This window comes from Myripristis murdjan, chromosome 10 (genome assembly GCF_902150065.1).
Source record: "Myripristis murdjan chromosome 10, fMyrMur1.1, whole genome shotgun sequence".
Classification (NCBI taxonomy): domain Eukaryota; kingdom Metazoa; phylum Chordata; class Actinopteri; order Holocentriformes; family Holocentridae; genus Myripristis; species Myripristis murdjan.
In genome coordinates, this window is record NC_043989.1 from 9,284,839 (window position 1) to 9,311,540 (window position 26,702).

A 26,702-nucleotide genomic window follows, 5' to 3' on the forward strand; every position below is an offset into this window, starting at 1 on the left:
TACTGTACACATGTGAGGCGTCCCTGGAAATGTTTGGGAATTTTACTTTGTTTCTAATTGTTCTGCACATTGTTTCTTATTCTGCTCTACCTCGGGGTTAGTAATCACTGTGTATGTGCAAACAATGATAACGGCATTGCTGACAATTTGTTTAGGCGGCTAATTATATAATTCTACAGCTGCTACAGCGCATGTATTGTCCTTGCTTACACGCAGCATGCTGCTCTCTCACTTGCTATTTTCATCTCCCTCCTCAGTCACTGTTGACAGCTGGCTAGCATCAAGTGCTGACCCTACACTGCTTCACCAGAAAGTTAACCTGAAAGAAAGATGCAAAACAAGCCGAGCTCTAGGGATATTTAGTAATCAGGTGACGAGGATGGAGAAAGCTGATTAGAATGCCTCTTGGCAGAGTGCTCTTTTCCATGCTGCTGCTCCTTCTCTTCATATCTATTTAATTTTACATATTTATCAAGCATTATTTGTTTCTCTGAGGAGTATGGGCGGTGAACCTTTCTGTCTGACATGGCAGGAAATGGCAGAGCAGTAATTGTTGAAAGCCGGAGCTGGAGGAGTGCATATCTGTGTGTGCATGAGAGAGAAGGAGAGGAGGGGAGAGAAGCGAAAGGGTGGGAGGTGCAGTGAGAGGCAGGGAGGGGGATGTATGAGGGAGGGAGAAGGTGAGAGAGAACGCGTAAGAGAGAGAAAGAGAGAGAGAAAGGGAGAGCGAGAGAGAGAGCAAGAGCGTGGCTCATTCCACTGCTTTCTCAGCATCCAGTCTGTGAGACCCCACTCCGGAGAGGAGACAGCTACATAACAAATTGGAGGAGGAAAAGAAAAAAAAATCCACTGAAGGAGGAGGATATCGAGGGAAATAACACAAAACCAGGGCTCGGTGGCATTCGCTATCACCTCCTACGGCTCAGGCTAAGGTGTCTGAAAGTTTACACCCGGGGAGAACACCCTCCCCTTGTTGTGGGGATGAACAGTGGATGCTGAATCTCATTCCTGAGGGCAGGAGGAGAGCTGTGAAGACCGGCTGGATTGACTTGCACTGGAGCTGGTGGTGCGCACCAGAACAGATCCCACGGTGCCTCTCTCTCTCGCTCTCTCTCTCATACACACATTTTCCACACACTAGAATAGATAACATCATAAGCATTTCACTGTACGAAGGTGGAATATCAAGGGGGAGCTACAAAAAAAGATTCTCCACAAGCAAGGAAGTAAAGGAGCAATAGGAGGACGGATTATCTACAGAATCAATGAGGGACATCCTGTTCAAGAAAAAAAAGTAAGTTCTGATCAGAAAAGGCTTTGAATAAGGTTCTGATTCTGGTAGACTCGGAGGATTTTCCCCTTTTATCTTTGTTGTGGAGCAGCACCAAGCTTCAGCCAGCTTATCTTGTGGACTATAGGATTCTGGATGGCATTTCAAGGTAAGGATCCATCCTCATGCTCATGTACATCAGCAGCACCCTCCAGGTTTTTTTTTTTCTTTTTTTTTTTTGAGAAAAGAGCAGATTAGGAAGCTGCAAAGCTCAGCATGAAATATGGAGAGAACAGAAAAGAGAGAGAGGGAGAGAGAGGCGGATATAAAAGGTGTGTGAGTCCGTTCCTAGACTGTATTTAATCAGTTTAACACAATGTGAAAAGTTGGGATAAATGTCTTATCACCCCAATACCATATCGTGCTTGCAGGGACCATGATTGTTTTTTTGTTTTTTGTTTTTCCTTGATGAAGGCTACTCTCCCTTGCCAAGAAGGATTTGCTTCATGTATCTATGTGTATCTGCATACTCGTGCATGTGTGTGTTTGCTGAGAGGAGAGATGCCTGTCTGCAAAGCAATTCATCTCTTGGCTTCCTCGCTACATAGCGGTTATCACCAGGGGAGGCTGCTGGTGGAAGGGGCATAATTGCAGTGGCTGTTTCCCCTCATATTTTCAAGAGCTGTATCTTTGGGCAGAGGGAATTACTTTTGTATGGTAGCCACATTTTTTTTTTTTTTTTTTCTAAATCACGATGATATGAGCCTCTCTGCATGGTAAACACTGCTGTGTCCCTGTTATCTCTGCAGACAAGAGATTGTGTCCAGTATTACCCCACCATTTCAGATGCCCTACATTATACCCTCACCTTTAGTTTTTCTATGGATGTGTAAGTTTGCCCGTGTAAATCCGGTGAAGCAAAGCATTTTTCTTTACGTTCCTATGTTTTTCTTTTTTTCTCAGTCTCTCTCTATCTCTCTCTTTCACCAAATGAGAGGGAAAGTGATAATTCCTGTATGCCTTCCAATCCCCAAGTTCCTTTTGAAATGGAAATCAGGAGCACTTTAAGGAGACAATGAAGGGACTCGTAGAGGAAGGGGTAAAGGTACACTACCGAGTTCATTTTCGGTAGGATTAAATCTGATGCCCTATCTATTGATACCAGACAAGTACAAGCCAACAGTACCTTCTTTTGTAAGGCAAGAGCTGAAATATTTATGATCGCATGCCCATCCTGCCTGTCCCCTGAAATATTTAAAATAATTGAATAATAAATAGCCTGTCTAAGTTGTCAAAGCCCCACTCTGGCCTGGACAGATGATTATGATGCCACCTCCTCATGTAACATGCAAAAGAGTGACCACTAAATGCCTTTGCCTCTGGATATAAAATTTTCAAAAGAAGTGTCTCTCTTGCAAAACAACCACTGGGGGGAAGTGGAGCCTGACGGGAAGTTGATGACAGCTCCTGTGCAACTGGCGTTGACTGGCTATAGATAGTTTACAAAGGATGATTGTTGTGCGTCATATAGAGCTTGATTAGAGAATACGCTGTGTTCAAAGGTTCAGAGGATCCACCAAGTGAATCTATTGAAATTACATTTCACATGCAAGCGGCGCAATGTACATTGGCTTCCTCTTGAAAGGAGTTGCCGTCTTCTCATCTGCTTTGCCTGGTCTATGCATCTAATTTAATGAGCTCCATGTCTATGTTAAATGTGTGTGCATGTGTGTATGTGTGTCTGTGTGTGTGTGTGTGAGAGAGAGAGACTTTGTGTGTACATCTGGTATCTGTGTGGGTGTGTATCTGTCCAGAGCTGTGAGCTTTACCCCTTTTGATGTTTTATGGAGTGTTAACCATGCTAGGACTGACGCATTGCCTCTGATATGAGGTTGCGTGGTGAAAGGGAATCACTAAGATCTATTTTGCTCTTCCCTGTTTTTGCTTTGACTCTGGATTAGCAACACAATGTCTGCTTCTTTCAGCCTCTTGGATCTGGTTGGTTCATGACTCAGTTCAGGTATATGTGAATGTGATCGAGAGAGAGAGAGAGAGAGAGTGTGTGTGTGTGTGTGTGTGTGTTTATCTGTGAGTGCATCGCTGCCTCTGCGTAAAGGTAAACAATACATCTGTGCTGTGTGCATATGCAGGTGGCGAGATTGTTTGGCTGTGTGTGTGTGTGTGTGTGTGTGTGTGTGTATGTGTGTAATCTGCCATCAGGAAATATATGCAGTCTGCTTTTCTCCCATGTCTGATGGTGGCAGAGGAGGCAAAGACAAGGCCCTCCATTTTCAGTGGTATTATGTATCAGAAAATCATAGGATGGACGGAACAGAGGGAGAGAGTCCTCTTCTGCCTCCTGATTATTCAGCACCATTGACAGTGTGCTCACACGGGACGGAAATCAGAGACGAAAACAACTTTGATGGCAAAAATGCCGCGCTTTTGATTTATTGCTCACAGAGACGAAGTTCGAATCAGTATGCATGCACGCCAGTAGGCAGCTGAAGTCTGACACACCTGCCTCCAAGTATAATAAATCATTTGCAATCATATGCCTGTTTTTGGTATGGTATCAGCAAAATATCAGTCAATTACCGAAGATGTAAATTAGCTATAATGTTTTCATCTGCTATTTTGTTAAGTCTTTATGTCAGTTGTACCTGAGGGCTCACTTTGAGAGAAATACATATATGTCAGTATGTATATATAGTAGGGCCTATGGGATTTTTGGCATGAAAAACCTCAGGCTGTACACAAATATAGCATATGTTTAGCATATATCCCAAATCTGCTGAATGCAGTGCATAATGCTTCCATGGGTATTTTTTATTCATATAGCTTTTAAAAACATGTCATATCTTATCATGTGGCTGGCTTTAAGTCACAATAAAACTATTCACGGCGTCTGGCTTCCATAATGTGATCTATTTCCTGCAGAAACAAGATACTGGAGTTGGATATAACACAGGGGAGATCATTCACAAGTGTAGATCAATGGAATATCAGTTAGGGAGAGAAATAGTTGTATTTGATGGGTGGAGGGGTGGAGAGGTGCAATTGTTCAAAAGCGATGGCTTGATTGGTTGGATTTTTTTATGTATGCCTCCTGGCACAGTCATCATTATAGATTTTTCCATTCTCCGGGAAGTATTAGTAATGCAATTAACATAAAAATGCAATAAATAGTGTTTCTTGCCATTTCGGGGGTCTAAATTGTCAAATAGGTGAATAGTATGTATGAGAGAATGAAAAGGCAAAACTGACATTTTTCATCACTGTGTTTCTTAAGGTGTGGTTTGCCACAGACATTACAAACAGACTTCACAGCATACTGCCTGAAATAAAATAAGAATGTGTGGCTGGGCTGCTGTGCTATATGGAAATGCATTTGTTATGCTAAATGGAACCAAAGAGAGAAATGTTACAAATGTCATAGCGACAAATTGTTTATGCCATTGGAACAAATGACAGTAGATTCTCCAGGCGACTCTCTCACTAAGAGAGTAGAACTTCATTAGAACTGTTGCGCACAGGGAGCAAGGGTTTATGGGCGATTGTCCCTACGCCCCTCTCCTTGAACTACTGGGTTATATGTTAATAAGTCTGACATAGGCCGCAAGATCCTGTTATACCCTTTGTTAGAGTTAATTTGCCAAGCTTGCGAGGGCTTTTATGGCCTTCAGTACCGGGAAAAATTGCTTTGTTGGAAGGCACAAAGTGATATCTTTGATGGTGGAAAAAAATGGTGGAATTCAGACGTATTCGGTCCTTGATATGTATTCATAGCTGCTTGTGAAACACGATACACAGATTGGAATTTAGTTGACTTCGGCTCTGAGTTTCAAAGACCAGTTGAAAGCCATCATTGCATGAATGTCTGTTAAAAGATCCTCTTTCTGGACTGCCAATTAACTGTAGTGCACCAAAATTTGAAAGCATGGTAACACTTCAGAACGTAGGTCCCTGAAAACAGTTAGCATAACAATATTTTATATTTTATTACATATTGTTGCCAAATATATTATCAAATTCCTAAATGGCAGCACACTGAATGCTTTCTATTGGAGGGCAGAAGAAAAGAGAACTGTGAAAGAGAAGACATGCACCCAGAAGCACACCAGCATATTTTTAGCCTGTCCATTAAGGACATGGAAGAAAAATCAATGTTCACAAGCTGAAACGCTGGGTTTCAGATTTATTTATTTTATTTTATTAATTTTTCCCTCTATGACCTTTGGATACAGTTAGGAATAAGCACTAAATATCAGATTAAAAAGTGATCACTTACATTAAATATGTTTTATTACCATCTGCCTATACAAATGAACCAAGGCTTCTATCTCTGGTTTCTGGGTAAATGTCTATGAACACGTTCAGGTTCATAGATTCAGTATTGATTCAAATCTGCACCTCCTCCACACACACACACACAAACACAAACATGCCATTTTGAGGCCATTCTGCACTGCATGTTTTCGCATATTAGACAAATATGTGCACAATGGTTGCTGCCACTAAGGCAGACATTAAATGCTCGCTGTCACGTGCCACACATCTGTAGTATACACACCACCAGCTGGCTCAGGGAAGGAAGAGACCTCATTTTAAATGGAGATCTGGTCAGCTGGAGACCAAGCAGCGAACGGATGCGGGTGATCTGTTGTCAGCCCCCTTTGAATCCCTGATGAGGCAAAACACAATATGCTCGAACAGCTGGGTCATTTATGGAATATGCTTACTCATCATGGTTGACTGCTACTAAAAAAAGGAGCGGATCCGTTTTGATGCAAAGGGCTTTATCCAAAACAACAACAATAACAACAACAACAAATCAAAACAAACAAATAAACAAATAATAAATAACTAAGACATTTCAAAATAATTGTTCCATGAAAATGGTCCCCAAGAGGTTTATGTATTATATGGGAATATACTGTATATCTTCTGATAAACAAAAAGTGAGGTAAACAACAGTTTAGCTCAACAAGAGGCACTGTGCGGTCACTGTACATCAGTAAAACCCCTTATGAGAATTACATGAACGCAGTCATCCATTATCAATCCATCAATCATCTTGACAAAGGCAGAACAGCCAAAACATTTCTATGTTTTCCTTTATGGAGGTGTTTCTGCGATATATATATCTATAGATATAGATATAGATATAGATATAGATGTAAAATTCTACATTCACCACATATGTTAAACACAGTATTGTTCCCTCAGTGTTTGTGGTCATAGGATGTGTTGCCTGTAGTTGATATGGCGGTAACCTGCTGTGTTTCTAGAAAATCCTATTTTTAGCAGGCTTGTTGTAGTAAACTCAGGCATACATTAGTCACTTTTCACATACTGTAGACTGCCCTGGTGACTCACTATTTATACTCAAAAAATGGATATTGTTGATTAAAAAAAAAAATAATAATAATAATCCTATGAGTGCTCCTCATAAACCACAATTGCAAAGGCAAATTTCACATGCAAATTGGATATGCCTTTACTGAGTATGGGAGTAGGTAAGGGGGTGGCTGAAAAAAGGCTGAGCATTATTTAAAGTTATCTACCAAGCCAGATATTGATGGGCTGAGATGTGAAAAACAGCCATTTGTGCATCTGTAGTGTTGTGATAATAACAAATACTCTAATTCCCACTAATCTTGCAGTGGCAATCAGGAACTCGGTAGTCTTTTTTTATGCTATGGCAACATTTTCATGCTGCTAGCAGGTAAATATCTTTTCCATTTACTTTTACATTACAGGCAGTTAGCTTACAGTGCCACCAAGAGCAACATACAATGCATGAAGTGGTAGAATGAAAGCAAATCCCCAGTTTGTTTTATGCTTTATGAATTCAAGAGAGAAGCTAGGTGAAGAGATAAGAGCCAGGCACAACAAGGATTTCTTTTTTGCTTCTGTTGTGGATGGGATGTGCTCAGTGGCCGCCGTATGCTTTGTAGCCCCTCTGGGATACAATAACCAGGGAGAGGCTGTCTGGGGCCTGAGGACTGATCTGCGACCAGCTCCCATTGACAGTGACCTTGCTGTCTGTGTCACTTTGAAGCTCGACCTTCCAGGGTGAGCTGCCGAGGGAAACGAGTGTCTCCCCACCTCAAGAAAAGTCCCCTTCCGTGTGTGTCGACATGGAGCATTAGTAGGGGTCAGGGGTGACGTACCCGGCTGAGAATGGGGGGCAGAGGATGTCGTGCCAAGTGGCAGCTGAGATAGAAAAAGAAGAAGAGAGACAACGAAAAGCTGTCGGGCTCTTCCTCCTGAAAAATATGGGATCAAATAAATGAAGAGACCTTATATTATGACCTTGAACTGAGCCTTTGTGTTCCCTGTGTATCTCTCCACCCAGTTCTCCCTGGAACCATCCCCTGCTACATGCATACACACAGAGACACACACACACACAGACACACACTCGCCCACCTCCAGTGCATGCTGCAGAGTAGGGATACACAGTAATTGCAAACTGAGTTTCTATCTTGAGTGTCTGTCTTTTATTAGAGCATGCTACTAATATTTAGCAGAAATTCAACTGCACCAAACCAGAGTGATTTCGTATTTCAGAAATTTAATGATATTCCCCTTTAGGCAATTATAATCTCTCTCTCTCTCTCTCTCTCTCTCTCTCTCTCTCTCTCTCTCTCTCTCTCTCTCTCTCCTTTAACAGGAGTGGGCAATCCACTCACCTGCAGTTTTAATTCTAAAATCAGAGGATAGAGAGAGAGAGTGTGAATTTTTTTTCCTCATGGTTTCTTCTTAATCATTTCACTGTCTCTAGGCACACTGTTATTACAATTAACATACCAAAGGTTAAAATTTAGCAAGTCAAGTACCAGGCATCCGTGATAACCCATGCTTCACTGCTTAAAATGCAACAGAATTTGCTCATCCATTCCTAAATTCTGACTATTATATCTGCTTATTGACCAAAAACCCTTGTCTTTTATTTCAGGATAATATCAAGCTCCCTTCCTTTATTACATGTTTGTTTTACACTGTTATGGCCCATTTTCCACTGCATGGTTTTGATATGTAATTTGGAGAAAAGTTCATGTTGTCCACAGTGTTAAATGTCTTTCTTGTTAAGGTCAAGGTTGCTAACAACATGAGTGGGTGCTGGATGGCTCCAAGTATTTGGCTGGTACCCAGTAAGGTTCAAACACACATTCACAACTATTAATTTCACCATGCATGACATTAACTCCCACTGTGCAGATGGATTTAAATGCTACTTATTTAATGCCAGTCACTTCACTGGATAGAATACAATGGGCATCAGAGACTAATATGACATTATTGAATTACTTATTTAAAAATGCATGTAATGCACTAAAAATGGACTTGCAGTGGAGTAGCAGAAAATATAGATTGAACTGTGCAAAAAACTCCATTACGTGATCCTTCAAATGGATTTTTTTCCCCTCCTCTTGGCCGTACTGTAGCACAGTAGCTGTCAACTGAGCTTGCATTGTTTTGTACAAGCATCTTCCATGTAGCCTAATTCAGATGACCTCCACCTGCTTTGAAGTCTATGTGAAAAAAAAAAAAAGTTGCCATGATAATGCCATGATGCCTTGCACTGTCCCTTTGCACAGTGTAAGGTCCCAAGACCTTTGTCTGTATGTGTCATGGTATGGTATATAATTCAGCCAGTTGTCCATGCCTCTGCACCATTGTGACAAAGCTATAATGAGGCTTTCTTATGTTTAACACCACTGAAAAGAAGGACCATTAAGTGTGTTGAGCTGCAAACATGCAACCAAGAACATGGCAACCAAACGGCTCAGGCCCCACTATTGACCGAATCTCTGTCTTTTGAACTAATTAAGACTCATTAAATATTCACAGAGTGGAATAACCTGCCTATATCCTAATAGCAAGGAAATATTGATATGGTTTCTTTCTTAGTGTTAGCCCAATGGCGGGCCCATCCATTTTGTGTTTTGCCTCCATCAGCCACTTTGAGATGTCCTTACAGCGACTTTGCCACCCCCATCCTTTCCCGACACCGTCAGTTTTCAGCTGTGAAGCTGGGTATTTAGAGTATTGACCGCTTTACTCTTTAGATGATAGAAGAAGTGCTGTGTCTGTTGTATCAAGGTGAGGAGCTACTTGAATATTTAACTCCTTGCGGCGTGCATTGTTTTGCTAAGCTCGGGGAGTAGTCGCTTTAAAGGATGTCTCTTGGTCAGCAGAGCAGATCAAGGGTTGAGTGTTAAGAACAGGGGTTTGATCCAGTGTTGTTGAATTTATAAAATCTGGTGTTTACTTGTGCATTAATCCAAGATCCATATTACAGTAAAGCATAACTATGCTCTTGGCTTTGACAAACTAAAGTTGTTTTAGTCAGGCAGCCGTTTAGACTTTGTCCTTGAGCTGTGCATTGCTGCACTATAACCCACAAAAGCTTAGGTCATTACTTTTGCTTGTATTTCAACTAACGCTTCACAGGATAGATCCGGACATGTCAGATTGCGGTCTTTTCATCCAAACAGTGGTGGAAATGTCAGTGAGTGGATATTTCCTTACAGCCCCGTCAACTGATGGGACAAACAGCACTTCTGTCTCTTACACTGGACCAGCTCCCACAGTCCCGCTTCTACCAGACCATGAAAGGCTCTCAGCAGGATGCTGGGCCTACTCTTGTTAGTGCAGGTCACTGATCCTGGCCTCCTTTGGGCTTACAGTTGGCATAGACTGAAATACAGCTTGGATGTTTGTCGGCTGCTTATGCTCTAAGGGGTCTGCGGGGAAGAGTAAGAGAGTCTGCACACCTTTAAGTCCCACTAAAAGCACAAGGCTTGTCGTCGTTTTAGGTGGATGAAGTGCCTGGTCTCCCCAGGTGTTGCTGGTTCACAGGATGCTGTGCTGAGTCTTGTCGCAGGGTTTCCTTCTCCTGCTGGGAATAAGATCCCTTCTAGAGAGCAATATATCGCTGTATCTGCGAGCGCAGTGAATGAGAAAAACAAAGAGAAGAGGCAGAGAGAGATAAAGAGAAAATAGAAAGAGCATCAGGAGAGGTGATCAACCAAGAAAGGTCTAGCAGTATATAAAGTGATTAATTATTTCCATAATTGGTAGCCCTGGCTTTTAGCAGGGTTTCAGAGTCTAAATGTCAATCCTAGGTATTCTATTGGTGTAGCAGAAGAAACACAGGATGGCATGAGAGCTGAGATTAATTCCTGGTCAGGCACAAAAGCCCATATTATACCTGCACTGTTCTATTAAGATAGTGACAGTTGGCTAATAAGCCAATAAGTGCCACCAACCCACAGACGTTATAGTTCAATGCAAATTTCATTTCACAGCGTCGCCTCAGCTCTCCCATACAGCACCTCCTGCTCTATTTCAGGTTGTTGCATAAACTGCCAATAAATTGAGAGGAGGAGCGGTGATTCACTCTTGGCCTTTTAATCTATTGCATGGTTTCTTTTTTTCATATTCATTTAATCTCAGTCTAGCTGTCAGTTGAGGGGAAGACTCATTAGACCCTTTGTCATGTCGTTGCTCCTGGGCTGGGGAGCACAACGAACAGACCAAAACCCCTTATTCTTCTTCTGTCCTGGCTCCCCTCTCTCCCTTTCTCTCTCACTCTGTCACTCTCTCTCTCCCATCCTGCTTAGTGTGTTACCGGGGGTTTTACTGTCAAGAGTGAGCTCTAGATGTGGTGGAGTCTTTCAGGAAGGCGATGGAGGTTCTGACGACAGCTCATAATCCTCTGCCTGCTGCAGTCTCACTCTTGTTCAGCAGTTGGTTACAGAGGGAGGTTGTTTGATGATTCAGATGCTCGTCTGGAGCAAATGTGGGCTATTTTGTCTGTGTGTATGTGTGTGTGCGTGTGTATGCGTGTGCCGTTTCTGAGTGTGCAGTGTTCTGGTATGTGTAGGTACAATATGAGGCTATGTATTGGCTGGTTTGAGAATAGCTGGAGAGGCAGATGGAGAGGAAAAGAACACAGAGGATTATAGCAACTGATAATGTGATGACTGCCAGATAATATAATAACTTGTCAAATGTAATAAAATGTGGCTCTAAATGGGTTGAAACCATGAGAAAACCTGTCAATGTAATACACTCTCCAGTAATACACTGACATTGCGTTGTAACAATAGTTTTTCTTTTCAATATTTATTAATACTTAATGAGTCTAATATATATTTAACTAATGCTGTAATGATAACTGACTTTGTAATAACTTTTCTTATTACATCATCAGTTCAAAATTATGAAGTATGAAGTGATAATCACCAGTTAATGTTATAATACAATGTGATTCTATTAACCTGCAATTTAGCTTTAAGTCATTTAGAGGGATATTGTAATTGCATATTAACAAGAAACACATTATCTGGAAGTTATTATATGTTCAGCTGGTACCAGGATTGAGATGAGTCTTGTTGTTTGCTTGCTTAAATTTTCTTTTGTTTATCGATTTGTTCCTTAATGCAAAGAGAACATTAAACCTTAACAATCATCCAACTGGTGTGGATGAGAAACAAACAGAATTCTCAGTCTCACTTAAAACCCTAACCTGTAATTACAGTATGACGTTCTCTGTTGAAACAGTGTCGCCCTGCTACTGGCTTTGTTTACATAATGATTCACAGGATTGAAGACATCTTCTATTCACCCTGAGACTTGTTTGAGCTGTGGATGTGAGCACCTACAGTGTTTAACAGCTAAACATTGGTTTAACGTGCATTTTGGTTGTATATGATGGCAAAATATTCCTTTTACATGTATTTAGATTCTATTAAAGGGCCATTTACAGTATTTGCAGTGTATGTAAATACTAAAGTAAAGTAGATGTTTATATATTGCATGATTGCATGATGATGATAGTGTGAATATAAAAGCGTAACAATTAACCAAATAACCAAATCGATAAATTATATTATGAGCTGATGACAAAATACTAAAAGCTGCTGTTTCATCACTTAATCAGTGTAATTTGGCTGTAACACATAGTGAGGAGGCAGTATTAATAAATCCCTGCAACTGTCAAAATCATCAAAAAGAGACATGATCCTGTACTGCATGACTCAGTGGGTAAAACATGACACCGACACTGTCAGGGTTAGGGGTCCCGTTCCCACTGGGGCCAGTTATACTAAAAATATATGCAGTCATGGCGCTGAAAGACACTTTGGATAAAAGTCTCCACTAAATAGCACGTTGGCTGGGTCTCCAATGGGTTCATATAAGCCATGTTCAAACATGCAGGCTATGGGATATGACAGCACACTTCCTTGTGGAGGAAATTGTAGATGACAGCAGAACAACAAATGGCTCTGTCGCACCACCTCTATAATGTAGTCAACATGTGACAGAGATTAAATGTACATGTCCACAGCGATCGTCTGTGGGCGTAATGTGAATTCACCTTGCCTGTCACCTTAGATACCACAGTAGGGATGGTTATGCCCACTACCGTTTGATGAGCCGAGAATTAAACCTCAGAATCTAAATGTTGACCTTTACTTCCAAGAGTATAAGAGCCACTGCCATTGTCAACATGTGTAATTCCTAGCCTTGGATGCCGACGCGCTTGCTGTGCATTATAAACCAATGAGCATGTATTAGTGTAAAATCCTCTGCGCTTGGGGCTTTGCTTGAGATAGAAGAATGAATAGGAGGGAGGCAGGGGCACCTCAGGGGATGCAAGGCTGTCCAGCTATGGGTCTGCTGGTCACAGCCTGGAGCTCTTCCACACAGATACACAGAGACAGGGGCTTATAAAGCATTGCCTCTGAAAATATGTGTTTCAGTGTATGTGTGTGCGTGTGTGTGTGTGTGTGTAATATAAAGCATTTGTACTACACTTCAAGGAGTGTAGTACAAATTTGGAATAATTTTTGTCTATGCATTGAACAATGGAAAGCATTGTTCCCTCTGGAAAAATAAAACAAGGGTTTTCAGTTTTATTTATTTATTTATTTATTTATTTTGAGTGTATGTATTATTTTGTGTTGTGCTATGCAGTGCATTCAACGTTTAAGTATTTGCACTGCATATTGTTAAACAGAATGCTCAGTTAATCACATTAACACCGTTTAAAAAAAGGGATTGGTGAGATACATTGTGTTCATGTTGGTGCTGATTTGTTGATTTAGGGTGTCATTTTGTTTTTATGTTGGTAAACTTGCCAAATGTGAGGCATACTGTGTACTGTAGAGAGCAGCTACAGTTTGACAATCAGTGACAATGGAGCTTGAGGAAGTCTACAAAGAAGCCCTTGCTCTTTTAATTTTTAGTGGATTAACTTTTGGCTAGTTGTGCCAACTACCCAACATCAAACAAGAAAACGGCTACCATAAATACAATGTGAACTAAAGATTCATGGTTTTAAATAGTATTTATGAGTTGGAGGCTGGAATCTTCTTTAAAGTAATACTTGCAGCATTTTCATATAAATAAATGTATGGTTTGCTGGTCATTAGTACTTACTGATCCCACAGAAAAGTGATTCAAGCTTTACCCAGGTAATGAAACCATTCACAGTGCTGCACAGCAAGAAAGAAAGACATAAAGTTTCATAAATAGATAATTCAAGGAAAACTCATGAAAATACTAGACAAACTTATTTAAAGTTGTTCAAGGACTATAATCTGCTATTATACAAACATACTTGGTTATATTAATACAAATTTTTTTCCTATGCACAGTGATCAAAATACTACACTGCAGGTAAAACTCATTACTAAATACAAATATGATTATTTTATTGTGGTAGCGTCTGGGGTGTGTAGCAGTCATTGCTGTGTTGTTTTTCATTGCACTTCGCAGAGATCAATTGTTAAGCACACCACGTCTGCATCTGTCTGTCTTGAGTAAAACAGTAGATAGTGGTAGGGTTTAGTGAGTGAGAGACACTACCTGAGAAGAGCAAAGCAGCTCCATTTTTCACCTGGAGTTTATTTGCGGTTGTACAATGTAGAAGAACATTTTGCTGCATTTCAGTAAAGGATACTGCTGCAAGCATCTGTGGAAATCCTTCAGGTCCATGTTCACAGTGAATATGGAAAGTTCCTGTGTTAAAATATATGTGACATATTAAGTAATTCCAGTTATCTGTAAGAAAAGGCAATGAAAATACGATCTGTTGTGTGAGCACAGGTGGGTCCACGTGCTGGGCATTTCTGCCCGAAGCACCTCCAGTGGTGCTGTTGTGCTGGCTGCAGGGTTTGCTGCATGTTTCACCCCTTTAATCCTGGAACATCTCGAGGTGGTGGAGCAGCAGCAGGGACATCTCAGTACCACCACCTGCAGCCAGCCCAAGCCCACGCCTTTTCCTTTCTTCAGAGCTAGAGCCAGAAGCTCCCTTGTTCTGCCTCTTCTGCCAGGTCTGTGAGAGCCCTCAGCTTGAAGCCTCTGATCCCTAGAGACTTTAGGAACCACTGGGTTCCAGTGTAGCCTCTGCAGCCATCTTCCACTGGATATGTGAACACCCTCCACCCTGCTAGTGAACACTCAGCTGCCAGCTGTGTGAACTTTTCCTGCCTTCTCTCAAAGGCAGCCTTCATTCCCTTTTCCCGTGGAATGGTCAGTTCAGCCTTCCTGGACCAAAGCACAATGTCTGGCCATAGGGAGGTAGCGGTAATCTCTTGTGGGAACTTCAACTGGCAGTCGAGGTCAGCTCTCATGTTTCTTTTGCCTCCCGGTGACAGGAGCAAACACTCCATTGTGCTGCTGCTCTTAGACTCACCCCTTGCCTGACAAACTGGACCAGCTGCTGTGATGTTACCAGGTTGGTCCTGTTCCCTTCCAGTCAGTGTGCTCCAGTAGCATGGCTAGTTTGTGCTGGACCTGGTTGTGCCGCCATTTGTACCAGCCCTGCATCAATGCTGCCTTGCCAGCCAGAAAGGGTGTGCAGCACGCTCAGAGTTGGCAGATTTCCTCTGAGCCATACCAGAGGTGCAGGTTCCAAGGTTTTGTACACGGCCCTGATAAGAAAACTCAGCCTCGCTTGGGGCATCCTCCACATATCCACACATGTAACGGCCCTGCTGATCACAGCCTCCAAGGCTGTGCACCTCCCTTGTTGCTGTTCACTCTCAGCTCTGATTTTTTTGGCTCTTCTCTTCTATCCTCACCGCTTCAGAGATCACAAAAGTCTTTCTTTTCCTTCTTTGTGGCTTTGGACCAAATCTTCCCATCCAAAGACGGCCCTGCCTGGCTGCAGCAATCCTACAATCTCATGGTGTTTCAGTCAAATCATGGCCCGTCTCGGTCTGCACTGCATCCCACTTGTTTCCTGTGCAAATTTAGGCCTTGGTGTTTTGGACAGACAGGTCAGGTGCGTCAAACACAAGCCTCACCTTCTCCTGTTTATAGCCCAAGCTGATAGATTTCAGTGGAAACTTCAGGGTGTTTCTCCCAACCAGGGCCATGTTGGAAAGACACTGAGGAAGGAGATTATAAATGCATAGCTAACTAGATCACGTCTGAGGTGGTTTATGTTGACATTATTAACTTGAAGACATACATGTGCCTTAAAGGATCTCCTCCCTTACCATGCACACGCACATGCATCACGCACACACCTCTGCACAAACACATGCATCCACATCCACACTCAACAACAACAACACATTGCATTTGGAAGGAATTTGAATAATTTAGATGCTGTGAACATGTTAAGATGTGTTATTTCTAAAAAGCACTCAACACAAAGTAATGGGATTATTGTACATGGCTGCATCTGGAAGCCTTTTCAACATGTTCGTGCTTCTTAACAGAGGGAGAGTGCTTGGCTTTTTTCAACCAATTAGCAACATAATGCTCTTAGACACTGAAAATACTTAAAAAAGAGAGTCAGAGAGAGAGAATTAAATGCCCCAGATTATTGTTTCATATTCTGCAGTTTTATATTTATGATATATTATGCAAATGACACCACATAAATGTTTCAGATGAAGCAAATTCAGAGTCAAATTGCACAGTTACTTGACTATATAGCACAGTTACTTTTTTTGCCCTATAGGAACCAACAGAAATAATGACTTTAACACTTCATTGTGCAGCGTACATACAGATTGCCTCATGGAGGTTTGGGAGCTTGTTAAAATAACTTGATATGCACACGTTCCTAACGACATGCGTGCCTTGTGCATGGTGAGGTTCAGTGCATTACCTTGACAGTGACTATTCAGTTAGGACAAGAAAGCCCTCTACTGTGCCATTGTGTTTTCTGACCACTGTGTTTGGTCCTTAGGATCACTTGTATACTCAGCAGCACTGGTTTGCTCTCTTCCGGTGAGACACCCATCCAACCCCATTATTGCTTGTGACTCACTACTTTCAAGTGTCGAGAGAAAAAAGTGCATAAATAATGTATTCCTCGGGTGTATCCACCCCCGGATCAATGGCAATACAAAGACCATCTACAAAGACGGTTGGCTCAAGGCCATATTTGATCACTTCCTCTATGCACGATCACTGCTCCCTTTTTTGTCAGCCCGCTGAGACTCAATTATTTCCAAGTGTTTGTAAGCTATTGTTGAAAGAACACGAAGCGAATATTTAAAGTTGGTGAGGGGAAGGAAAATCTTTGATGAGACATAAAAACAGCAGATGGATGGTAATAGTGAACTGTTAAACAGAAAGAGGAGCAAAGAAAAGGATTTGATTCAGTATCCTGTTCCTCATAGGGATACTTGGAAACTACTTGCATGCATGACAATAGGGTAGCTGCTTGCCACTCTTACACAAAATGACAAGCAAAAAATATTACAGAGTGCCTGATTTTTTAAAGAGCAGCCGATAGCACAGGGCATAGCATATACAGTAACTGATTAGGAGATACTGGAGGGCGACTCTGACACACATTCCCTCCTACAAAGGACAATTCACAATTTTCAGTGTTTTTTCCCCCTTTTCTGTAAATGATCGTTCTTAAATATGTGAAAGCCTTTTCCTGCTTTCATTCTGACCTATTTTAGTTCAGTGAACATTGCTCATTGTCATTCTTGAGATGAGCAGTTTTCCAAGGAAGAGGAAGAAAAGTCAGGGCTTTTTTGAAATGAAGTCAGAAACTTTTAATGGGTCCATACAGGGAATTAAAGGGATGTCAAAGGTCATTAGCTATGACACTTAAGAGGTTGACATCCAGCTTGGTGATGCAAGCAGCAACTGACAGCACACTCTACTACAACAGAAGCACAGATTTATTTTTCTTCTCATATCCCTTGCTGATCTCGTTCCTCCCTAACCCAGATGGCTGGGCTCATAGCCCAAGATTTTCTACTTGAAAAAAAATCTATTTTTGTGATTTTTTTTTTTTTTTTTTTTTTTTTTTTTCATTTCCTACAGAGTGAAATCTTCGCTCCTTCAGCAAGAGGTGATGGCACATCCGCTTGGCTCAGTACCACAACCCTAGCTGTGCTTTGGATAATGTTTGTGTGTGTGTGTGCTTGTGTGTGTGTGTGTGTGTGTGTGTGTGTGTGTGTGCTTATTTGAAGGGCAAGGCACACACTAAATTTAGATCAAAGGTCTCCGCTCTATAGGCATCAGAACCATCGACAGAAGTCATGCTCAGTGGCAGTGCCATGCCTGTTCAGACATCCAGATGTCATAACACTGGTAATGACTGGACCTACATAAGGAGCAGTATTATGGCATTTTATGTCCTGCTCCTGGGTGAGCATATCCTCTGGTTTCACTGATTTAACTTATATTCCAGACACCATGTAATGAGTTGAAACTGTATGGAGCTAATGAGCAAACTTTTGCGGCACATGGTTCTCTGCAATTCTCCATCAAAGCACTTTATCTTTGCATCGCACAGTGTAAAAAGACAACAGCACTGGACTTGGACACCACGGCAGTTCCTAGTCACACTTGTAGTTTGTTTAGCTTAAAGAACTAAATGCACAGCTGAGCATTGTATTATAGTGGTACTGACACTGGACAGTAGCGGGTTTGTAATAGAACTGGAAAGAGGTTTTAGCTCTCCACACTGAAGAAAAAGGGAAATGCAGCGCCAGGTCAGTAGGAGGCTAAGCAGATTGTGCAACTGAAAAGCTTTGTTCCAGAATTAAATATTCAATTTAAAGCAACGGACACTGATCGATAACATAGCATTAAAACTAAATGAATAGCATTGTTTGGTAACTTAGGTACTTAAAAGATAAAATAATAGTAAATAAAAATGCATGCTGTGTGTTTGGGTATATTGAATGATGGTGACATTTGTTTCCAAGAAGAATATATTGTGTTTGAAATCTAACTCATCATTTATTCCTCCCCACCGCCAAGTACTGGCAAAACAACCCATGTAATCATTGAAAATGTGGCACAGATTGTCAGGTGAGGAGCATCGGACTGGCTCCTGTCATCAGATATTTAATTAGAAAAGTAGGGGGGTGTGTTTGTGACGCTGGCAGAAGACGCTTCTCCTGTCTGTCACTGTTGTCTTACTGGGAGGAGCAAAAGCCTTTTTGTAACAGAGTGAATATTTCAGCATGTTGAATTGGCAGTGTGTCATATGATCCATGCTCACCACCTATATGGATGGATTACTGTCCTTTCATGCTCCTGAAATGGAAAATGTGGATTGAATGCTATTGAGAGGCAATAAGTGGATTCACCACATAGTTAAAGTAAAGCAAACCATCTGCAGCATACATAAACAAATACATATAAACCGGCCAAGTAGGAATACAGCGCTTTGTTTCCTTGAATAGCTTCAGTTTGTTTGTTTGATCATCCAGTATAAAAGTCACTCATCTGATCACTGCTGCATAATTGCCTGAAAGTGCACAGCATCGTGCAAGTTTACTCACACCATACACCTTAAATTAAACCATATGCCTTCATTTGGAGGACGTCCAAAATGACTCCTTGTTGACACTATGGTCAGCTACCTGTGCATGCACTACTGACGAAAGACGAAAGAGGGGGGCTGTTCTCTCATTACATTAGAAGTAGGTCACTGTCTACTCTGGAGCAAGATGCAGAAGATTATATGGCTGCTAGCAAGGCATACACCTGGGAAACAATACTTGGCCTTTGATGTAGAGCGCAAGCTTTAAGTTGTATCATTTTTAAGAAAGCAATCTAGGCCATTGTTGTTGCCACAGCATGATTATTTGATGAGACTTCTTCAGAGAGAAGATAATAATGTGTTTTTTTTAGCGAGTTTGCGACTGGTTTGTTGCTATGGGCACGGCATTGAGGCACACTTCCAATGGCAGGTTTCATTCTGCGGCTTGATTAATAATTGTCTGAATTTGTGTGTGTGGGCCAGACCGTTTGACACTGAATGTTGACAATTCACATGCAATATTGTTTTTACACACACACACACAAAAAAAAGAAAAACAAAACAAAACAAAAATTAAATAATGTATTAATAAAAGATTAGGACATAAAATCAATCATCATGGTATGGGTGACTGGCAACAGTTGATGCTGCATTAGCGGTAGTTGTTTACACAGATTGATGCCCCAAAAAATTGTTAATTAGAATTTTTTATTAGGCTGTTGGGTGTTAAACTGTGTAATGAGCAGCCATGTTTGTTTGCTGACGGATGAGATAGTCCTTACTGTCTCATTTGCAGAGTACAGTAGGCAGTGTGCACATTGCGTTATGAGAGCTTCTGTTTCCTCCTCTCCAGTGCTGTCATCTACAGTATGTGCTGCGTTTTATTCCACTCAACTGCATGACTTTACAAAATCCTTCTTCTTATCCTTTATTCCTAAGATAAGCTCTTGCATTTAAGATTTCTGTCTCACGGGTATTCATGGCATGGTTAAAGCTTCCACAGAACAAAGACTTTCAAAATATCTCTCTCAGTATGGATTTGCATTTCTGTTCCTATGCCACTATTATTGCTGATTTTTGTTTTGAGCTCTCCAGATTACCTCTGTGTTTTTTTTTCTCTGCAGTGGTTAAGATTAATTGAACAGTACATCTGCTGCAATTTCTCTCTGACTTTTTAAGAGATTTAACAGGTGTAACAAAATGTTTGTGTTGGCAATTCTGATAGGGATGTTAGTGGAGCCTATAATAGCTAAAAGCTTGCTCGGTACAATGATATAACACAGTAGTTGCTTACAGTAATTCAGTGCTGCAACTGTTAAGCCCTATTCGGAGGGGATTAGCTTTACAGGGGGAAATGGGATAATGTAATAATTACCAGAGCATCTCCGCTATTTTAGTCCAGTCTGAATTCAGGATCTCAGTTTTACAGTCTCAAGTTTTACAGACTCCCATGCTCCCATGTCAGTGAAAAATTCCATTGTATTTTACCTATTGTCAAATGCTCTGTAAAAATAACGTCAGGTAATACTAATCCAGTGCAGATTCAAATGGTGGTAAAATATTGCGCCACTTCCTGTCGGAAATAGCTTTTCCCGGTTTTCCTCTTTCTTTGAAGTCTTCTGATGATGGAGGAGGCACTTATGGATGTTATTTTCATCCCAAGTTCATGGCATAATTATTATCCAACTGTCTGAGGAAGACAGAAAACCAAGGCCATCAGAAGACTTTCAAAAGTTGATCACCTTGTCAAAGGGCTAACCCTTGCACCATCTTTAGATGAGATCATTTTCTGTAGTAAGCAATAGGCTCATTGTCTGCGTAATTGGCTACACTAGGATACATATCTGTGTAAGCTGTTGTAATTGTTTAATTAATCAATGTATTATACACTATATTACCAAAAGTATTCGCTCACCCATTCAAATGATCAGAATCAGGTGTCCTAATCACTTGGCCTGGCCACAGGTGTATAAAATCAAGCACTCAGGCATGCAGACTGTGAAACAAGACATTTGTGAAAGAATGGGCCGCTCTCAGGAGCTCAGTGAATTCCAGCGTGGAACTGTCATAGGATGCCACCTGTGCAACAAATCCAGTCGTGAAATTTCCTCACTCCTAAATATTCCACAGTCAACTGTCAGCTCTATTATAACAAAATGGAAGCGTTTGGGAACAACAGCAACTCAGCCACGAAGTGGTAGGCCACGTAAAGTGACGGAGAGGGGTCAGCGGATGCTGAAGCGCATAGTGCAAAGAGGTCGCCGACTTTCTGCACAGTCAATTGCTACAGAGCTACAAACTTCATGTGACCTTCAGATTAGCCCAAGTACAGTACGCAGAGAGCTTCATGGAATGGGTTTCCATGGCCGAGCAGCTGCAGCCAAGCCACACATCACCAAGTGCAATGCAAAGCGTCGGATGCAATGGTGTAAAGCACGCCGCCACTGGCCTCTAGAGCAGTGGAGACGCGTTCTCTGGAGTGATGAATCACGCTTTTCCATCTGGCAATCTGATGGACGAGTCTGGGTTTGGAGGTTGCCAGGAGAACGGTACATTTCAGACTGCATTGTGCCGACTGTGAAATTTGGTGGAGGAGGAATTATGGTGTGGGGTTGTTTTTCAGGAGCTGGGCTTGGCCCCTTAGTTCCAGTGAAAGGAACTTTGAATGCTTCAGGATACCAAAACATTTTGGACAATTCCATGCTCCCAACCTTGTGGGAACAGTTTGGAGCGGGCCCCTTCCTCTTCCAACATGACTGTGCACCAGTGCACAAAGCAAGGTCCATAAAGACATGGATGACAGAGTCTGGTGTGGATGAACTTGACTGGCCTGCACAGAGTCCTGACCTGAACCCGATAGAACACCTTTGGGATGAATTAGAGCGGAGACTGAGAGCCAGGCCTTCTCTACCAACATCAGTGTGTGACCTCACCAATGCGCTTTTGGAAGAATGGTCAAAAATTCCTATAAACACTCTCCTCAACCTTGTGGACAGTCTTCCCAGAAGAGTTGAAGCTGTAATAGCTGCAAAAGGTGGACCGACATCATATTGAACTCTATGGGTTAGGAATGGGATGGCACTTCAGTTCATAGTATGAGTAAAGGCAGGTGAGCGAATACTTTTGGTAATATAGTGTATAACTAATGAAATAACGGAAACAATGCAAGACACATAGAACATTATTAGTGTGGCAAAAATGTGTAGATGGACTCAATACGCCCATCTCTGTTTTTACTGAGACTTATTGTGGAGATGCTTTATCCCATCTGAATAAGCCAAATGCATTAGAGAAGTCCTGCATTAATTATTATTACTTTACAGACGTTGTCTTGGAAATGTATCCAATCCAAATAGGGCTTGAGAGTTCATGGGATAATTTGTTTATCGACAGGTAAATGAAATGATGCATTTTCCAGTGTAGACACTGTGCTTACTGTTCACTGTGTTTAATAGATTGCTCTTATGGCTGCATGACATATTTGGTCTATCCAGGTGTGAATTAATCATATGTTTTGTCCAATCATAGTAAGTTAGTGTGTTCTTGATGACTGAGGTCCTGGTTGCCACTGGTAGCGCATGAAAAGTTTTTCATCAGGGCAGCATGGGCTCTGGTGTCTGTCTAATATATGAAACTGTTCCAATCCTTGATCATGGGCTGTGAAATTCAAAACACAGCGTCAGAAATTACCTGTCAATACCAGATGGACGACATGCCTACACTACTAATGTTCTGCTGACTGCCACAAATTTGCTCATATTTTTTTTACAGCATGCATTTGACCGCTATCCTTACATGTTTATACATTTATAGAGCAGCATCTTGGGTTATTGCCCTGCGTGGGCTGAGGTAGAGCGCTGAGTGACTGAACCATGGTTTCAGTGGCTTACTGAGTCCAAAGCAATCCTCCTTTGTGGGCTGTATTGGACTGTCTGCCTGAGCAGCTAAAGCAGAAACTTTGATCTCTAGGCCACTCTAGGAGGTTGTGACATTTGCCAAGCTTTGACCTGTTTGAAGCAGAATTTGTTGCTGAAATGAAATTTGGGAAGGGAAAAAAAGTTATGGGTTAATCTTAATAACACCTCTGTAATACCGTGAATTTATTCGCTATGCAAAATAAGTTCATCACAAGGAAATTAACTTTTCCATAATTACATTTATATGTCAGTGAAGATTTTGACATAACACCTGCATGGCAGCAAAGCTTATTTAAATATGCTAAGGATAATTAAAATTAGCTTTAGTTGAGTAGCTTCATGGAAAATAACCTGGTGAATGTTTAGAGGAAAGAAATCAGACGTATTAGCAGACCAAGAAAAGTGAAAATGGTCAGCCTCCTGATGTGACAGCACAGGGCTGGCTTTGGAACAGATTTTGAGTCTAGACTGCTTGTGATTCAGCAAATCTAAAAGCAAAATGCTCCCATTACTTTGCGAGGGAGCAAGTCTGGCAGAGTAAAAGTCGTGCCTATCTGCAGTAAGACTGATGTACATACTGTGTAATGAAAAAAAATAAAAGGACTGGATTATGTCCATGGGTATTTTATTTGTTCTGAGAGGTTCTATTGGCATGGTAGCCTATATCAAAGCTGAAATGCTATGAACTATCACTGACATGTGGCTGTCACTCTGTCTTTGTTCTCCTTTATATTTCCATATTCAGTTAACTTGAATGTTTTGTGAAGCACATCATCATATCATTCATCACCATAAAAACCATAAAATAGCAGTTTTGCTCTGAGGTAAGATAGCAGTGTACCACTGTGGGCATTATCCACAATGGGACCATTAATGATATTTGGCTGATGAGGATTTTACCTGTTATACTTATAATAAGTCTAATATAAGTAATGTTTTTGCCAAGGGACATCTCTGTGCTGGTTTCTGTGCCGAGTTGAGTGCATAATGTACTCCTAATTAGAAAAACACATACAAGTTCAGTCTGTAATTTATCTTGATATAAACAGAAAAGTTTTTTTTTTTTTTTTTTTAACTTTTACTAGAGCATGTAATATTCTCAGTATTCAATTAGACAAAGTATTTCCTCCATTGATTACAGAAATGAACAGGAAGTTGATGATTTGATTTGCCGATGAACAAACAATGTTTGAAATGGAGTTGGCAGCGAGAGTGGCCGCATTTTTTCCCTGTGACTGGTCATCTGAGCCGAGTTCTTGTGGTTATTTACCAGAAATGAGTCAGCTAATGTAACCATTCCCCTGTCTTTAGAAATGCCCCGGCATTAAGGAGCTGCGGAGTGCCTCTGGAGTCTATCATCATGAGAGGGATATAATAAATACTCAAAAGAACTTCCCTAACTGGTCCACTCAAAAGTATTATGAATGTATCAAAGTCCCTATGTAAATATTTAAGCAAAAAGGTACAAAAGCAAAACAAATAAATAAATAAATAAATATAAATAAAAAAAATCACCCATGAATAATTTTGTGATGAGAAACCTCTGAAAAAACACAATCAGACTGAACAAACTGAGAAACTTTACAGTAATATGGACCTTTTAAGTGCAAATAGTGCAATATGCAGAAATGCAGAGGCATAGATGAAACACAAACCTGAAGGTGTATGACAATGCCACAAGGAAATTACAGAGAATTAGAACATATACTGTATATATACAGCTTTGCACCGAAAATAGATCTAAAATAGGCTAGTAGAACAAACAAATGAGGAAAGCAAACACTCAGTATTTAACAGGAAATGAGCATTGCCCAAAGTATCCAAACACTATTTCTCTCAAGAAAATGAAATAATCACAGATAATTATGCAATATTGTGACATAGTTACAAACAAACACTATTGTCCCAGAACAAAAAGCATGACATTTATTTTCAAAAATAAAATAATTTATTTATGTTATCAAGATGCACCATTTTCCCTTTTCTTTCTTTCTTTCTTTCTTTCTTTCTTTCTTTCTTTCTTTCTTTCTTTTTAGCATCGAGCCACAGCCACATTTAATAAAAAGCTTTGATAACCAGCATCAATTTTTATAAAACACTGTGTACAGTAATTATTTTCACTAAAGAGTGAGTGTAATGAAAATGTTCGGAGATACTAAATAGGAACAAATGAAGACTGTCTCAGACAAAACAATAGCATGTGAACCGGGTTACACTGAGGCACATGATTCTAACCTGCTTTTCTTTATTCTGCCATTTATTTGATGTGAGCTACAGTTTGTATTGAAGAACAAGTGAGTGAGGGCTTCCATCAACAGACACTGCAGTGCTCTAAGTGCCTTTTAAGTACTGGGCTATCTCTCACTCAAGGCTAAAGCCGTCTGAGTGTAGTCAGCGGCTAATACATTGCAGTGATGGAGAGCAGGATTATTTGCTAACTCATGGATTTTGGACATTTGTCTCCACCCAGTCTTTTGCAGGCCTTTCAACCTCAGCTCCCCAACCTCTGACCTCAATCCCCGTCTCTTATTTTTAATCTGTGGTGACATTTGGAAAGTCAAATAGCATTTAATAAGTTTATCTGGTGATTCTATTCCCCATACACTTCCATACCGTGGAGGTACAATTCCAGCTGAGCCATGCATAAAGCTCTGGCTGTAATTCATCAGACATTTTCAGACTGTTTTGAAAGTTCAAGTAGAGGAGGTGCACATGTGAACATATTAGACGGCATTTCTAAACGACTCCCTTGTTCACTTATTAATGTGGCAGCCATTTGCTAAAAGGTTTAAGCCTAAGACTGTGTTCAATGTTTTGGTAGTCAGACATGGCCATAAAAATGCTTGCCATTTAGGGTTGTAAAATGATTAACGTGCAAGGATCACTAAAGGGTTCACTTATAGAAAATGCTTCACTCACCTGATGCTCCATGCCCTGCCAAACCTACAGAGGCCTAGATCTTGAGATTATGAGAAATTATTCTTCCAGTAGTGTCATAATAGGAGATTTTTACCATGTCACAGCATGCACCTAAAATCTACAACACAAGCCGACAAATATAAATGCAGAAATTGTATTTGAGACCTACTGAGATGATTTCCTATACTGACATGTTACAAGAATGCCACCATAAATCTTTGAAGATCAGTGAAGCTCTGCTATACAAAGCACAACATTTTTAAACACTGCTGTGCCTCCTCACAGGGCTTACTGTTTACTAGGCCGATGATTGGAGACTGACGCTTGTAAATTTTGCCCTATTGCTCGAGCAAACGCAAACAATCACTTTCACACAGCTGGTGTCCTACTGAGCTGTTGAGTAAGAATACTTTATTGCAGGCAGCAACAATGTCAGAGACAACACGGCCAAACAAGCATCATGTTGAGGTGCCTTCAAAACGTCATTTTTAGCCTCCATGTTAAACACATTGTGGACATAATTCTGTTGCAGCTCTGCAATCACACTCTGGTATAATGTGACACAGGCTTTATTCAAATGCTTTATTTATCATGGGTGCAGAATATTACAGTTAATATTACAATATTACAATAAATCTAGTCGTATGCATGGAACTGTAAAATGGATGCTGGAAGTTCCACTGAGTCATATCACTGATATATCATAATAGCTCTAATAAGCTTACCATTCTTCCATTAGAAATTCACATTAAGTCTGCTTACATCCCTCACCCCACCCCCCAAAAAAGAAAAAAAGTGATTCACTTTCATCATTGAACGC

At 40.9% G+C, this 26,702-nt stretch overlaps 1 protein-coding gene across 1 annotated transcript in view; it reads left to right on the top strand.

The window, feature by feature from the left end:
* Window positions 1-774: 774 nt before the first annotated feature.
* Window positions 775-26,702, top strand: part of lingo2 (leucine rich repeat and Ig domain containing 2) — a 268,300-nt gene continuing 242,372 nt past the window's right edge. The window contains exon 1 of the mRNA XM_030062807.1: window positions 775-1,439. The gene's annotated coding sequence lies outside the window, so the exon portion shown is untranslated. The remainder of the gene's footprint in view (window positions 1,440-26,702) is intronic.